Genomic DNA, 16,272 nt, shown 5'->3' on the forward strand with positions numbered 1-16,272 from the left:
AACTGGTAGGAGATTTTCAGCAATTCCTCTGATGTGGGGCCGACATGCACTAAATACACAGGTGTGACTGGGTCAAAAGCTACTAGACCCATTTAATATGGGCTTGGTTTTAAGAATAGGTGCACTGGGTGGGGATGGAAAATTCCCTATCTGTGGGACAGGAGTTAACCCTCTAAAGTGCCCTGGAGCTACTGCCCAAGAAACAGCATCTTGCTTCTCTGTGCAGGGTAGGGGCTGCTGTGATGGCTTCCAGCCGTGGGTGAATTTCTGGCTGAACCTCTCAGCTGTGCGGAGATCTAAATGGGTGCTGTAGCTCACAAGGAAGGAGGAGAGCTGACTGGATTTTCCTATCAAAATATATAGTTCAGTCAGAAATGAAGTTCTCTGTAAGGAAATGCTGATTTCAACTTTTTTTTTTTTTCAAATTTCTGTTGGGATAATCAACAGGAAAACATTTCATTTTGACATATCCAAATAGCCAAAGTTTGGAAAAAAAAATCTATTTCATAGCTTCACCCCAGTGAAAAGAAAAGAATCTCCTGCAGGATGGAAGTTCCATTTTCTGAGCAGCTCTAGCAGAGAGGTGAGAGGATGGGAAGCAAAGAGCAATATTGCTATGGTGACAGTTTCATGGCGTGATTCCTGCTGTATCTAATTTATAATAAAGACGGGAGAGGAACAGGTCTGTGAAGGGGAGAATGTGCAACTGGAATAAGTGTCACCCTTGGGAATAAGGAATTAATTTGGAGGTGGAACTACAATTGTCATTGAAAGGCACAGCAGAGGGGACAATCTGGGGTCCCTCTCATTGACCTGGTGGGGTTTTCATTGGAGCAGAGTACTAGCAGCTGTTGTTTCAGGGACTGGTGACCTTCAGAGAGGTGGCTGTGTATTTCTCAAGGAAGAATTAGCTCTGCTGGACCCTTGTCAGAAAGCCCTCTATAGGGATGTCATGCAGGAGAATTATGAGGCACTGATCTCACTGGGTAAAGAGCCGTTTCCCCAGGTCAAGGTTAGTCAGATTAGACAAGTGTTGCCAAGGGGTAAGAAAGATACAGACTTGCTAGGGATCTGTCCATGGTGGGTGCTGTTAGGACACTTTGCAGCGTAGTCACTGGTGTGTTGGTATTACCCACTGGTAAAGGTGTGCTGCAGCTCCTCTTCAATGCCCATCCCACAGAGGATATCCTTCTGCCATAGCCCCAGATAAAGAGGCTTCGGTCAGTTGCAGCAGCTCCTGACTTTAACTCTAGAGGTCACCATTTCAGTCCCTGATGTGTTACCCAAGATGGTGGCTGTCAAACTATTACCAGCAGGCAAATCCCTGGAATAAGTCACAGGCACAATGATGTGTATTCACTTGTGGGAGCAGGATCTGGGGCAGCTTCCTCCCTGCTGCCGGGCAGAAACAGTAAAATGAGGCACATCCTCGAACCACCACCTGAGTCAGGGTTGGGAAGAGCCAAACCCTGGAGTGCCTGTTTGCACCAACAAGCACTCCTCTCTCAGCCAGCACAATAACACTGTTCCACTATCATCCACCCAGAGTCGGACCACATGCTATGTCTGGAGTTTGATAGCCAGTCTCTGTACGTGTACCCACACACACTCCACTGCTCCATCCTCAGAGATGTAGCTGTGTATGCTTAGCAGTGGGATAGTGGTCTAACATTGCTGCTGTGACAGAGTCGTTAAATCCAGGGAGATCCCTGAAGTCTTGCAAAGGGCCTACCACGACTCCCAAGAGACATCTTATTGTCCCCAAAAGCCTCTGCTAATATTTTCCCATCTGCTCCCATGAAATGTCACCTCTGCCCCAGGAACACTGCATAGCAGCCATGCCTTTACTCTCACCCTGTCGCCACCTGCTTCCAGCACAAAGGGGTCTTGTTTGTACTAGCTGGTTGTTAAATACCTAGTTTCAGAGTAACAGCCGTGTTAGTCTGTATTCGCAAAAAGAAAAGGAGGACTTGTGGCACCTTAGAGACTAACCAATTTATTTGAGCATGAGCTTTCATGAGCCACAGCTCACTGCAGAGGCAGCCACAAGCTAGGAAGCGACAGGTCACATCCTCACATTCCAAACTAGTCACATTGAAAGAAGGTGCTATTGGGCTGTTAGGAATACAATCCTGTCCTGATAATGCCTATCACCTCCAGAGAAAGGGAAGTGCCTAGATAATGTAAAAGGAAACAGCATCCTGTCTGGCACGAACTCACTTATCAATATTGGGATGTGAAATCCTCACTTCTGTATTGTTTTGTCATTATAGTTCCCACTTTGCTATTGTTTGTCTGTATAATCTCTGTCTGGTTCTGTGATTGTTCCTGTCTGCTGTATAATTAATTTTGCTGGGTGTAAACTAATTAAGGTGGTGGGATATAATTGGTTACATAATCATGTTACAATATGTTAGGATTGGTTAGTTAAATTTCAGGAAAATGATTGGTTAAGGTATAGCTAAGCAGAACTCAAGTTTTACTATATAATCTGTAGTCAATGAGGAAGTGAGGGGGCCTTGGTGGGAGGGGGTGGGCGTGGGAGAGATGGGAACAGGGAATGGGGGTGGAGAAATTGGAATCATGTTTTGCTAAAGGGGGAAATGGGAACAGGGAATGGGAGTAAGGAAATTGGAATCATGTTTGGCTAAGGGCAGGAATGGGAACAGGGACACAGGTGTAAGGCTCTGTGGTGTCAGAGCTGGGAAGGAGGATACTAAGGAAGGAAACTGGAATCATGCTTGCTGGAAGTTCACCCCAATAAACATCGAATTGTTTGCACCTTTGGACTTCGGGTATTGTTGCTCTCTGTTCATGCGAGAAGGACCAGGGAAGTGAGTGGGTGAAGGAATAAGCTCTCTAACATCTTGGTGCCGGGACTTGGATACATCGCATTGGATAGGTGAGTGGCAGCCTGTAAGTCCCCCTCCCCAACAGTCCGCGCAGCTGCTTGGAGGGTGTATGGCGAACTCTCGTGATGGTAGTTGCGGGTTCTGGCAAGCTGGGGTAACGGATTTTTTGAACAAATGGATAAGGAAGAATCAGGGCCCATACCAGGTGCAGGGGTTCACCTGGGATGAGATTGAGAAGGAGATGGGAGAGGTTTTGGGAGACCCCAAGGGAAAGGAGTGTAGGAAAAAGGGAATGGTATTACAAGGTTTGTGTGCTGGGATGGCATACTGGGTAAAAAGGGAAGCTGATCTCCTCCAACACATTAAGGATTTGGAGGGGATTGTGGATCAGCAACGGATTTTAACAGAAAAATCTGTGTTAGCAGTAGAGGTAGCAGATTTGAAGGCACGGGATGCTGCACGGACAGAGGAGTCTTGTGAGGCAATCCGGAGAGAGAGGGACGAACTGCTGGGGAGAGTAGGAGACTTAGAGGAGGAATTGTATCATTGTAAACATGGGGGCAATGGACTTGGGGACCCCAAACCATCCGCCCCACTAATGGAACTGAAGGAGACACCTCCACCACCCTACCCTGAAAAAACACTGTACCCACCACTGCCAGTGGACGTTGTAAGCCGGCGATCCACAGTTACAGCCCCTGCGAGAGAGGCTACCCGGGAGGAACTGCAGGAGGCAGGAATAGTGGCCCCGGTTGCGGGGTGGGGGGACCATGCCCCACAAGTAGTAGAACAGGCAGAAATCCGCCCCTTGTCCCTGAAGGACCGGGAGGCAGTACTGGGCCGTTTGGGAAAGGTACCCCGGAATGATTGGGATCAGTTTGTGCTGTGGCTAGTGGAGGTGGACAGGGAGATGGAGGGTCTAACTCGTGAGGACCAGGTGATCTTATGGCGTAGTCTTTTGGGATGAGGTACCTTGGGAATCGATGTGGCAGGAGTGGCACACCCATTTCTAATCCCCGGACAGGTGGCAAAACACTTGTTTGGGGTGTACTCTCGTACTGCGGGGATGAATAAGATGAAGCGAATCCCTGGGGAAACAGGGCGGGATACACTTAATCGCATACAGGCATGGGCACGGTGCTGGGTGAATCCCCTGGATGGTCCATGGGTGTTGCCACAGGCAGGGGCACTGGGACCTGGTGGGGGTGTGGAGCAGGGTAGGGGTGTGGAATTGCTGGAGAAATGGTTGGAGCTGAGCAATCTGCAGTTCGTGGGGCATTTAAGGTTGCAGCACCCTGAACTTGCTCCCAATCAGCTACCCCAGTTTCTGGAACAGGCAGACGTGTGGAGGCAGATGCATCAGGGGGAAGAGCCAGTCCATGCTATTACTGCGGGGGATCAATACAAGGTGGAAAGGAGTGGGTCAGCCTGGAGAGGAGGAGGTAGAGGGAGAGTTCGTGGCTTTGGGAGGGTAGTCAGGGACGAGCGGGCAGCTATAGAGCAACAGATCCAGAGACTGCAGGCTAAACTGACTACCCATGATCTTACCAGATCAGGGGGAAAGTGGTCCCGGAGACCAAGGGACTGGGACTGCCTGAAATGCCAGACACACAATTTTGCATGGAGACAGGAATGTGTTCGGTGCCAGGACCCCCGGTCCCCCCATGAACCAGTGGGAGGGACAGAGGTGGGTGCTGCAACTTAGGGGTGCCCTGGGAGGCGTCCTGTCCATGTTCTCAGTTTAGGACGGGATGCATCTGGTCGCCCCACGCTCCAGGGGGCAATCGAAGGGAGTCCCATGAGGGATTTTTTGATAGACACTGGAGCAGCCATCAGTTTAACCACATGGGGGCAGGGGAGACCCTCAGAAGGGACTGTGACAATTGTAGGGGCAACAGGAGGGGAGACACAGTTAACCCTGAGGTGGGGACAAATCAAAGGAATCTGGGGGGAAGGGGAGATTATGTGGGGTTGTAATGATATGCTTAATCTGTTGGGGGCAGGAGATTTACACAAACTGGGACTTGTACTGGATTTAGCCAATTGGGTGTGTTTACTGGGACAAATGCAGGACGGTCAGGGCTATACCAATCCCATGGGGATAGCCACTATGACCATTAAAGCAGCACATGCCCTCCCACCACCCCCGGCTGGGTGGGAACACATCCCTGTGTGGGCGAAGGATAACCTGGATTGTGGTAGGGGCAGCATGGAGATACTGATGGAGGGAGGGGACCCTCCCCCACAGAAACAGTATCCTATTCCTCGGGAGGCACTGGCAGAGGTGGGGGCAACTATTGGGGAATTGGAACAGAGGGGACTGATTCGGGCAGTTGCATCCCCTTGTAATGCTGCTGTGTGGCCCGTGAGGAAGCCAAATGGTACCTGGCGCCTCACTGTGGACTACAGGGCACTAAATGCTCTGGCCAATTCACCAGCCTCAGTGGTGGCAGCGTACCCTGAAATGTTGGCCCGTATTGGACCCCAATTCCGAATTTTCACTGTTTTGGACATAGCTAATGGGTTTTGGTCTCTGCCACTAGCTACCTCATGTCAGTATAAAACTGCATTCACATGGGAGGGCAGACAATTCTGCTGGACAGTCCAGGGATATAGGGACTCCCCTGCAATTTTTCACAGATACATGAGACAGGCTCTGGAGGGGGTGGATTCAGCAAGGTGCATACAATATGTAGACGACCTGTTGCTAATGTCAGGGACAGAGGAAGAAGACAGGGAACTAACTGAGCAGGTCCTGCAAGCTTTGGCAAGAGCAGGATTGAAGGTCAATGGGAAAAAGGCTCAGATGGGACAGACAAGAGTGACCTACTTAGGAGTGGAAGTGTCTCAGATGGGAAGGAAAATCGATAAGGGACGGGTGCAACTGATCCAGTCCCTGCCACTGCCTACGGATGTTAAAAGCTTGCAAAGTTTTCTGGGTCTAACTGGATTTTGCAGGGATTTTGTGGCCAATTATGCAGAAATAGCCCAGCCTCTATTTGATCTAACCCGAGCCTCAACTTGGGAATGGTCAGAAGAGTGTACTGAGGCAGTGAGAGTGCTAAAGGAAAACCTGGCCAGTGCTCCAGTGCTGGCCTCCCCGGATGGGGAGAAATTCTTTTATCTGTATCCTTTGGTATCGGACACTACCATTGGTTGTGCATTAACACAGGAATATGGAGCAAAGGACCGACCTGTGGCCTTTGCCTCTCGACTTTTGAGTGCTGTGGAATTGAAGTACGGATGGTGTGAAAAGGTGCTGTTGTGCACCTACTGGGGGGTAGGGAAATTTAAATACCTTACGGGAATGCAGAAAGTAATAGTCCGATCTCATCATGACCCCCTGCGGCTGTTAAACATGCACACTATCTTACAGGGACAAGTGAGTGGGCAGCGTATTGCTAAATGGTTGCTGGCTCTACAGGCAGAAAACATTACAGCAGAGGTGTTAAAGGAACCCACAGTCTGGGTAGCTGGATTACATCTGGCTGGCACCCCACACCAATGTGAAGCCAGCCCAGGTAAAACCCAACATCAGGTGTTTCGGGCGGCTAACCCCAATCAGGTAAAAGAGGGGACACTGGTATGGTTTTTGGATGGAAGTTGTAGGTATCAAGGGGGACGGAAAACTGCAGGCTTAGCTGTTGTGGGAATCAGAGGCAATGAGACAGTCAGCACCATTGGTTTCTCACTAGAAGCAAAGTCAGCTCAGGAGGCAGAACTGGCAGCCTTGCTAACAGCTTTAAATGAAGTGGATCCCAAATTGGAGCCAGAATGTTGGGTGGTGGTAGATTCAGATTATGTATTTCGTGGTGCCACATTAATGCTGAGATGGTGGGCAGATAATCATTTCAGGGCAACAGACGGCTCCACAATCAAGCATGCTACCTGGTGGAAGCGAGTGGAGGAGCTGAGTCACTGTTTTACACGGATCAATGTGGTAAAGGTAAAGGCACACAAGAAAACAGGACCCCTAAGCAAAGGAAATAATCTGGCTGATGTAGAGGCCAGGCGGGCTGCAACAGAGGCACCCCCATGGCCCTGGGAACCAGAAGAGAGAGTGCCTGTAGCAGTGATAACAAGAAGCGGGGTGGATACAGATCGGGGAGGGCGAATTCGAGAGTTGCAGGAATCTGACCCAGGACTGGAAGGCATCATGAAACTTGGGGACAGGCATGTGCCAAAGGTGGAACTAATGGAAGGGATTTGGTGTGTCTTAACAATTGAGGGACCGGTAATGTTGTGCCCTCAGGGAAGTCGGACGGCTTTCTTAAGCTGGGTGCATGGAAGCTTGGCAGGGGGACACCCTGGGTTTGAGGAGGCACTGGGAACTTTAAAAAGGTTGTGCTGGTGGCCAGGAATGGCAGCTGATTTAAAATCACATCTGGAACGTTGTTTGGACTGTGCCAGGCACAGCCCACCTCACAAGGTGCTAAGGGGAGAATTAATGAGACAAACCCCAAGGGGACCATGGGAAAGAATACAGATTGATTACACAGGACCCTTACCACCCGATCACAGGAAAAAACGATTCATGTTGGTGGTAGTGGATGCTTTCAGCCGGTGGGTGGAAGCTTTCCCCACAAAGTATCAAACTGCCCGGGTAACTGCTGCAATACTGGTAAATGAGGTATTCACTCGCTGGGGGGTCCCAAAGGTGATTGACTCAGATCAAGGAGCTGCTTTTCGGTCAGATCTGTTAGGGGAGCTATCAGCCCTCACTGGAATCACACAGTTGTTCCATATTGCTTATCACCCCCAGGCTGCGGGGCAGGTGGAACGCATGAACCGCACCATTAAAAGTGAGCTAAGAAAGGGAGTGGAAATCGGAGGAAAAAACTGGTCACAGTTACTGCCCTTTGTCTTAATGAGAATAAGGGCCCGAGAATCAAAGGGCACAGGATTTTCTCCATATGAAGCTCTCATGGGAAGGCCTATGGAACGGTGGGAAAATCTACTTACCCCAGTACCTGGGGAAGTCACTACACATGGCTTAACACAAGAATGGATTTTAACTTTAATCGAACATGTAAAACAAGTACAGCAGGCGGTGGCCTGGCGAGACGAGCAAGGAGCAGCAAGAGTCAAAGCATGGTATGACCTGCCTGGGGAGCATGATCTACCCATGATGGGAGATCTAGTGATGTACAAGATTCCAGGTCAACACCATCCATTCCCAGCTCCTAAATGGAAGGGCCCCTATCTTGTCCTTGACCAATTAGGGCCCAGTCTGCTATTACTGGGTACAGAGAATGGAGGACGGGAGTGGGTTCACTGCACGCAAATAAAAAGGTACAAACAGAGGATTGGGAAAGGGGACGTGTAAATTTTGTTATGTGTGTATTACAGGTTAATTCAAAAAGGAGAAAAGGATGAAAATTCCCTGGCCCTGGATGGAACAATTACTAGTGCTAATCACAATTGTCACATTTACAAATTCTATTCAGATCCCACGATGTGAAGTGTCAAAAGGAGGAAACACATGGACGGCTACACATGCAACCTGTGGTAATAAAGCTAATGAAGACTATGAGAATCTCCCCATAGAAAGATGTACCACTAATACTCCAACAGGAATTTGGCAGTGTCGGTATATGGTTTATGGATTAGATGGGGGAATCCCAACCAGGTGGAGAATATCAAATTTATCAGGAAATATCGCATGGTACTCCCTGGGTGCTGCCATGATTAACGATAGTGGAAAACACAGTTACCCAGCTATGTGGTTTGTTACAGAGGGTCCAAAGAATATAACCCTCTGGTCCCCTGGAGCAAATGAACCCTCTTGGGAAAATAGGGCCCCACATTTAGGGTGTGATGTTACCATATGTAACCACAATGGTACTTCCATGGAAGATAATCCCTGAGGGTGTGATTGTTATGTACATATTACATTAGGCGTAAAATCCCCTTTGGGACGCTGGATGTACGATGAGTTAACCATTTTACAGAATGTAACCCTACAGGTGATATGGATGCCAAGTTGGAAGAATCCAAATTTAAAGTGGCCACAGCCTGGAGCCAAGAATATTCCCCGACGAGCAAATGTCTGGGAGCCATTGTGGGAGCAGGTGCAGCCAGCACTTTTTAACGTGTCCTTTCACTCTATTACATGGGTGGTACGCCCCAAGGAATGGTGGGTGGACCAAATCCACCCTAATTGTAGTATGTACATAAAAGGATTGAAACAACAATTCAATGCATGGGTGAGGGGACACACCTGGAATCGTCGTCGGAAAAGGGGATTGTGGGCAGCTGGGAACACTATGCTGGGTACATGGAATCTGGGGGACGAGTGGGTAACCAAACAATTAGTAAGCCAAAATGTGAAATTTCAACAACAAATTAATGAATTAATGGCACAGCATCTATCAGCAGTTGCCACAGGGTGGAGGACAGCAGTAGAAGTAAACTTGCAGTTAACTCATTGGGCAGGGGACCTGGTGACATGGGTAGAGGATGGCTTCAGAAGACTAACATGGGGAGAAGTGTGCGTAGGTATTCAAAATGCTCAGTTAATAATGTTAATGGATATTATGAAAGATGCTTGGTCAGAACAATGGCCTTCAGTATTAAATCGGGAGGCTAGCCCATATCTATCCACAATTGCAAAAACATACCCATCTACCTGGAAAATAACATCCCCGACCTGTGGGGAGAGTTCTTGTGTAATTGTTACTATGATACCATGGGAAGGAAATGCAAATAAGGTGGTTCCCTTGACCCCTATGGGAGTAAGTAGGGAAGGGGGAGCACGTTGGGAGCCACTAGGGAATAGGTGGGGGGGATGGAATGGGGTAAACTGGACTGTCATCACATTAAGTAGTTGTATATCCAGAGGAGGAATATGGATGTGCCCCTCTCCTATGACTATGGAGGAGCAGGATCAATGGCCTATTGCAAAGGGGGGGCATTTAGGGGTAATGTATATGGGGTACGGTGTATTCTGTTGGGAATGTATCCAATCCTGCAATATAACACTAGGAGGCAAAATCCTTCCAGTGTATGACAAAATTATGAGCTTCTATACACTGCCACCTGGACTATGGTGCACCAATGGATCAGTGGACTTAATTGTTGTAAACAATCGAACCAGCACCTACTACCCCATACCGTACCAAGTAGTTGAATTGGTTTGGACAATACCAAATTTCACTGTGGATATTCAATGGACACACAATATGGACAAAAGTACACAAAGATTACAAGAGCAACTTGCTGCAAGCGCCAACAGTTGGACACACTTACAATACACACTACAGGATGGCGCTGACAAAATTTTAACCTTATCAAAGGAGGAGAGGCAGTGTTTTGGGGGTGTCTCGAATGTTGGACCATACTGCAGTGGTCAGGACTCAGTGTTGCTGATGTTATGTTACGTTGCATAGGGAGATAACCTATAAGGAATGTAATAAGCCCTCCAAACCCTACAGTGTACTAGACAACCCGGACTCAACCTTCTCGGGCCCACTATAATGGGAAGTCTGGAACACTAACTGGAATAGGTGTGGTATGCCCGTACGAGAGAAGGTGCAGGGCACTATACTACACAAGGGGCAGTGGGACAAATGGAATATCGACACCTTCCACCTTGATGCCTGGCCCTATCAGGAAATGTGTCGCCATATGTCCTATGCTTTTCCAGGGATACCTGGGCAGGAGGATCCCAAAAGAAAAAGAAAAAAAAGGGGTGGAGTGTTAGGATATAGATATTCAGGCCTGTCTGTAAAGGCCTATACTCTAAGAATTTTGGTGTATTCTTATCACTTGGCTAGTTATAGAGGTACAAAAGAGAATCAAAATCACTGTCTGCCGGTGTAAGGGCCTTTTCTTACTGTGACAGTCTGAGGCCCTGTGCTTAAGCTAAGGCCTTTGGCTAAGCAGCAGAGGCAGCCATAAGCTAGGAAGCGACAGGTCACATCCTCACATTCCAAACTAGTCACATTGAAAGAAGGTGCTATTGGGCTGTTAGGAATACAATCCTGTCCTGATAATGCCTATCACCTCCAGAGAAAGGGAAGTGCCTAGAAAATGTAAAAGGAAACAGCATCCTGTCTGGCACGAACTCACTTATCAATACTGGGATGTGAAATCCTCACTTCTGTATTGTTTTGTCATTATAGTTCCCACTTTGCTATTGTTTGTCTGTATAATCTCTGTCTGGTTCTGTGATTGTTCCTGTCTGCTGTATAATTAATTTTGCTGGGTGTAAACTAATTAAGGTGGTGGGATATAATTGGTTACATAATCATGTTACTATATGTTAGGATTGGTTAGTTAAATTTCAGGAAAATGATTGGTTAAGGTATAGCTAAGCAGAACTCAAGTTTTACTATATAATCTGTAGTCAATGAGGAAGTGAGGGGGCCTTGGTGGGAGGGGGTGGGCGTGGGAGAGATGGGAACAGGGAATGGGGGTGGAGAAATTGGAATCATGTTTTGCTAAAGGGGGAAATGGGAACAGGGAATGGGAGTAAGGAAATTGGAATCATGTTTGGCTAAGGGCAGGAATGGGAACAGGGACACAGGTGTAAGGCTCTGTGGTGTCAGAGCTGGGAAGGAGGATACTAAGGAAGGAAACTGGAATCATGCTTGCTGGAAGTTCACCCCAATAAACATCGAATTGTTTGCACCTTTGGACTTCGGGTATTGTTGCTCTCTGTTCATGCGAGAAGGACCAGGGAAGTGAGTGGGTGAAGGAATAAGCCCCCTAACAATGCATATTGTGGAAATTGCAGAAGACATTATATACACAGACACCATGAAACAATACCTCCTCCCACCCCACTCTCCTGCTGGTAATAGCTTATCTAAAGTGATCATCAAGTTGGGCCATTTCCAGCACAAATCCAGGTTTTCTCACCCTCCGTCCCCTCACAGACAAACTCACTCTCTTGCTGGTAACAGCCCATCCAAAGTGACCACTGTCTTCACAATATGTATGAAAATCAAGGTGGGCCATTTCCTGCAGAAATCCAGGTTCTCTCACCCCCTCACCCCCCTCCAAAAACCACACACACAAACTCACTCTCCTGCTGGTAATAGCCTATCCAAAGTGACCACTCTCCTTACAACCTGCATGAAAATCAAAGTGGGCCATTTCCAGCACAAATCCAGGTTTTCTCACTCCCCCACCCCCATACACACACAAACTCACTCTCCTGCTGGTAATAGCTCATCCGAAGTGACCACTCCCCCTACAATGTGCATGATAATCAAGGTGGGCGATTTCCAGCACAAATCCAGGTTTTCTCACCCCCCCCCACACAAACTCACTCTCCTGCTGGCAATAGCTCATCCAAACTGACCACTCTCCCCACACTGTGCATGACAATCAAGGTGGGCCACTTCCAGCATAAATCCAAGTTTAACCAGAACGTCTGGGGGGAGGGGGGGGAGGAAAAAACAAGGGGAAATAGGCTACCTTGCATAATGACTTAACCACTCCCAGTCTCTATTTAAGCCTAAATTAATAGTATCCAATTTGCAAATGAATTCCAATTCAGCAGTTTCTCGCTGGACTCTGGATTTGAAGTTTTTTTGTTGTAAGATAGCGACCTTCATGTCTCTGATTGTGTGACCAGAGAGATTGAAGTGTTCTCCGACTGGTTTATGAATGTTATAATTCTTGACATCTGATTTGTGACCATTTATTCTTTTACGTAGAGACTGTCCAGTTTGACCAATGTACATGGCAGAGGGGCATTGCTGGCACATGATGGCATATATCACATTGGTGGATGTGCAGGTGAACGAGCCTCTGATAGTGTGGCTGATGTTATTAGGCCCTGTGATGGTGTCCCCTGAATAGATATGTGGGCACAGTTGGCAACGGGCTTTGTTGCAAGGATAGGTTCCTGGATTAGTGGTTCTGTTGTGTGGTATGTGGTTGTTGGTGAGTATTCGCTTCAGGTTGGGGGGTTGTCTGTAGGCAAGGACTGGCCTGTCTCCCAAGATTTGTGAGAGTGTTGGATCATCCTTCAGGATAGGTTGTAGATCCTTAATAATGCGTTGGAGGGGTTTTAGTTGGGGGCTGAAGGTGACGGCTAGTGGCGTTCTGTTATTTTCTTTGTTAGGCCTGTCCTGTAGTAGGTGACTTCTGGGAACTCTTCTGGCTCTATCAATCTGTTTCTTCACTTCCGCAGGTGGGTATTGTAGTTGTAAGAATGCTTGATAGAGATCTTGTAGGTGTTTGTCTCTGTCTGAGGGATTGGAGCAAATGCAGTTGTATCGCAGAGCTTGGCTGTAGACGATGGATTGTGTGGTGTGGTCAGGGTGAAAGCTGGAGGCATGTAGGTAGGAATAGCGGTCAGTAGGTTTCCGGTATAGGGTGGTGTTTATGTGACCATTGTTTATTAGCACTGTAGTGTCCAGGAAGTGGATCTCTTGTGTGGACTGGACCAGGCTGAGGTTGATGGTGGGATGGAAATTGTTGAAATCATGGTGGAATTCCTCAAGGGCTTCTTTTCCATGGGTCCAGATGATGAAGATGTCATCAATATAGCGCAAGTAGAGTAGGGGCGTTAGGGGACGAGAGCTGAGGAAGCGTTGTTCTAAATCAGCCATAAAAATGTTGGCATACTGTGGGGCCATGCGGGTACCCATAGCAGTGCCGCTGATCTGAAGGTATACATTGTCCCCAAATGTAAAATAGTTATGGGTAAGGACAAAGTCACAAAGTTCAGCCACCAGGTTAGTCGTGACATTATCGGGGATAGTGTTCTTGATGGCTTGTAGTCCATCTTTGTGTGGAATGTTGGTGTAGAGGGCTTCTACATCCATTGTGGCCAGGATGGTGTTATCAGGAAGATCACCGATGGATTGTAGTTTCCTCAGGAAGTCAGTGGTATCTCGAAGGTAGCTGGGAGTGCTGGTAGCGTAGGGCCTGAGGAGGGACTCTACATAGCCAGACAATCCTGCTGTCAGGGTGCCAATGCCTGAGATGATGGGGCGCCCAGGATTTCCAGGTTTATGGATCTTGGGTAGTAGATAGAATATCCCAGGTCGGGGTTCCAGGGGTGTGTCTGTGCGGATTTGATCTTGTGCTTTTTCAGGAAGTTTCTTGAGCAAATGCTGTAGTTGCTTTTGGTAACCCTCAGTGGGATCATAGGGTAATGGCTTGTAGAAAGTGGTGCTGGAGAGCTGCCGAGCAGCCTCTTGTTCATATTCCGACCTATTCATGATGACAACAGCACCTCCTTTGTCAGCCTTTTTGATTATGATGTCAGAGTTGTTTCTGAGGCTGTGGATGGCATTGTGTTCCGTGCGGCTGAGGTTATGGGGCAAGTGATGCTGCTTTTCCACAATTTCAGCCCGTGCACGTCGGCGGAAGCACTCTATGTAGAAGTCCAGTCTGCTGTTTCGACCTTCAGGAGGAGTCCACCTAGAATCCTTTTTGTAATGTTGGTCGGGAGGCCTCTGTGGATTAGTATGTTGTTCAGAGGTATTTTGGAAATATTCCTTGAGTCGGAGACGTCGAAAATAGGATTCTAGGTCACCACAGAACTGTATCATGTTCGTGGGGGTGGAGGGGCAGAAGGAGAGGCCCCGAGATAGGACAGCTGCTTCTGCTGGGCTGAGAGTATAGTTGGATAGGTTAACAATATTGCTGGATGGGTTGAGGGAACCATTGCTGTGGTCCCTTGTAGCATGTAGTAGTTTAGAAAGTTTAGTGTCCTTTTTCTTTTGTAGAGAAGCAAAGTGTGCGTTGTAAATGGCTTGTCTAGTTTTAGTAAAATCCAGCCACAAGGAAGTTTGTGTGGAAGGTTGTTTTTTTATGAGAGTATCCAGTTTTGAGAGCTCATTCTTAATCTTTCCCTGTTTGCTGTAGAGGATGTTGATCAGGTGATTCCGCAGTTTCTTTGAGAGCGTGTGGCACAAGCTGTCAGCATAGTCTGTGTGGTATGTAGATTGTAATGGATTTTTTACCTTCAGTCCTTTTGGTACGATGTCCATCTGTTTGCATTTGGAAAGGAAGATGATGTCTGTCTGTATCTGTACAAGTTTCTTCATGCAGTTGATAGATTTCCACTCCATACGGCTAAATGCAGTGCCTTGCATAATGACAGGTTTCAGAGTAACAGCCGTGTTAGTCTGTATTCGCAAAAAGAAAAGGAGGACTTGTGGCACCTTAGAGACTAACCAATTTGTTTGAGCATGAGCTTTCGTGAGCCACAGCTCACTTCATCGGATGCATACTGTGGAAATTGCAGAAGACATTATATACACAGACACCATGAAACAATACCTCCTCCCACCCCACTCTCCTGCTGGTAATAGCTTATCCCTCATTACTAGATACCCACAGAAATGCCAGAGGAACACGGTACCCTTGTTTACCAATTTAACCTTAGCCCACCCCTCCTTTATCGCACACAGCACTTGAGTTCAGTTAAATAAAATTTCCTTTTGTTTTATATAAGAAAAAGCAAAGATTCAACTAGACACAAGTGTGAGAGATGAACACAAATGGTTATGTATAAAACCAAATAATAAAATGCCAACTAGGGCCTATACTTGTCAATAGTTCCTTTTCCTATATATAGTCATAGGACTGGAAGGGTCAGCGAGAGTCCAGTCCCCTGCACTCATGGCAGGACCAAGCACCATCTAGACCATTCCTGACAGGTGTTTTTCTAACCTGCTCTTAAAAATCTCCAATGATGGAGATTCCACAACCTCTCTAGGCAATTTATTCCAGTGCTTAACCACCCTGACAGGAAGTTTTTCCTAATGTCCAACCTTAACCTCCCTTGCTGCAATTTAAGCCCAATTGCTTCGTGTCCCAATTGCTTCGTGTTAAAGAGAACAATTTTTCTCCCTCCTTGTAACAACAGTTTTCAAGTACATAAAAGGTTATGTCCCCTCTCTGTCTTCACTTTTCCAGACTAAAGAGAATTTTTTCAATCTTTCCTCACATGTCATATTTTCTAGACCCATAATCATCTTTTTTGTTGTTCTCTGGACTCCTCCAATTTGTCCACATCCTTCCTGAAATGTAGCGCCCAGACTGGACACAATGCTCCAGTTGAGGCCTAATCAGCCAGACTAGAGCAGAAGAATTGCTTCTCGTGTCTTTCTTACAACACTCCTGCTAATACATCCCAGAATGATGTTTGCTTTTTTTTGCAACAGTGTTTACACTCTTGACTCATATTTAGCTTTTGGTCCACCCATGACCCCCAGATCCCTTTCCGCAGTACTCCTTCCTAGGCAGTCATTTCCCATTTTGTATGTGTGCAACTGATTGTTCCTTCCTAAGTGGAGTACTTTGCATTTGTCCTTATTGAATTTCATCCTATAAAATAGATTATCTCCCCAAAGTTCAAAGTCCTTTGCAGCTGTTGCTAGCCCCAAGGAGCTCAGACATAGTCTGTCATGAAGCAGCCCACTTGTCAAGGTATCTCCACCCAGTGACACCC

The 16,272-nt window shown here is 47.3% G+C and overlaps 1 protein-coding gene across 1 annotated transcript in view; it reads left to right on the forward strand.

Moving 5' to 3' along the window:
* Positions 1 to 16,272, forward strand: part of LOC114022087 (zinc finger protein 595) — a 59,376-nt gene that overhangs the window by 11,018 nt on the left and 32,086 nt on the right. The gene's annotated exons all lie outside the window — the stretch shown is intronic.

Source organism: Chelonia mydas, chromosome 14 (assembly GCF_015237465.2).
Source record: "Chelonia mydas isolate rCheMyd1 chromosome 14, rCheMyd1.pri.v2, whole genome shotgun sequence".
Lineage (NCBI taxonomy): Eukaryota > Metazoa > Chordata > Testudines > Cheloniidae > Chelonia > Chelonia mydas.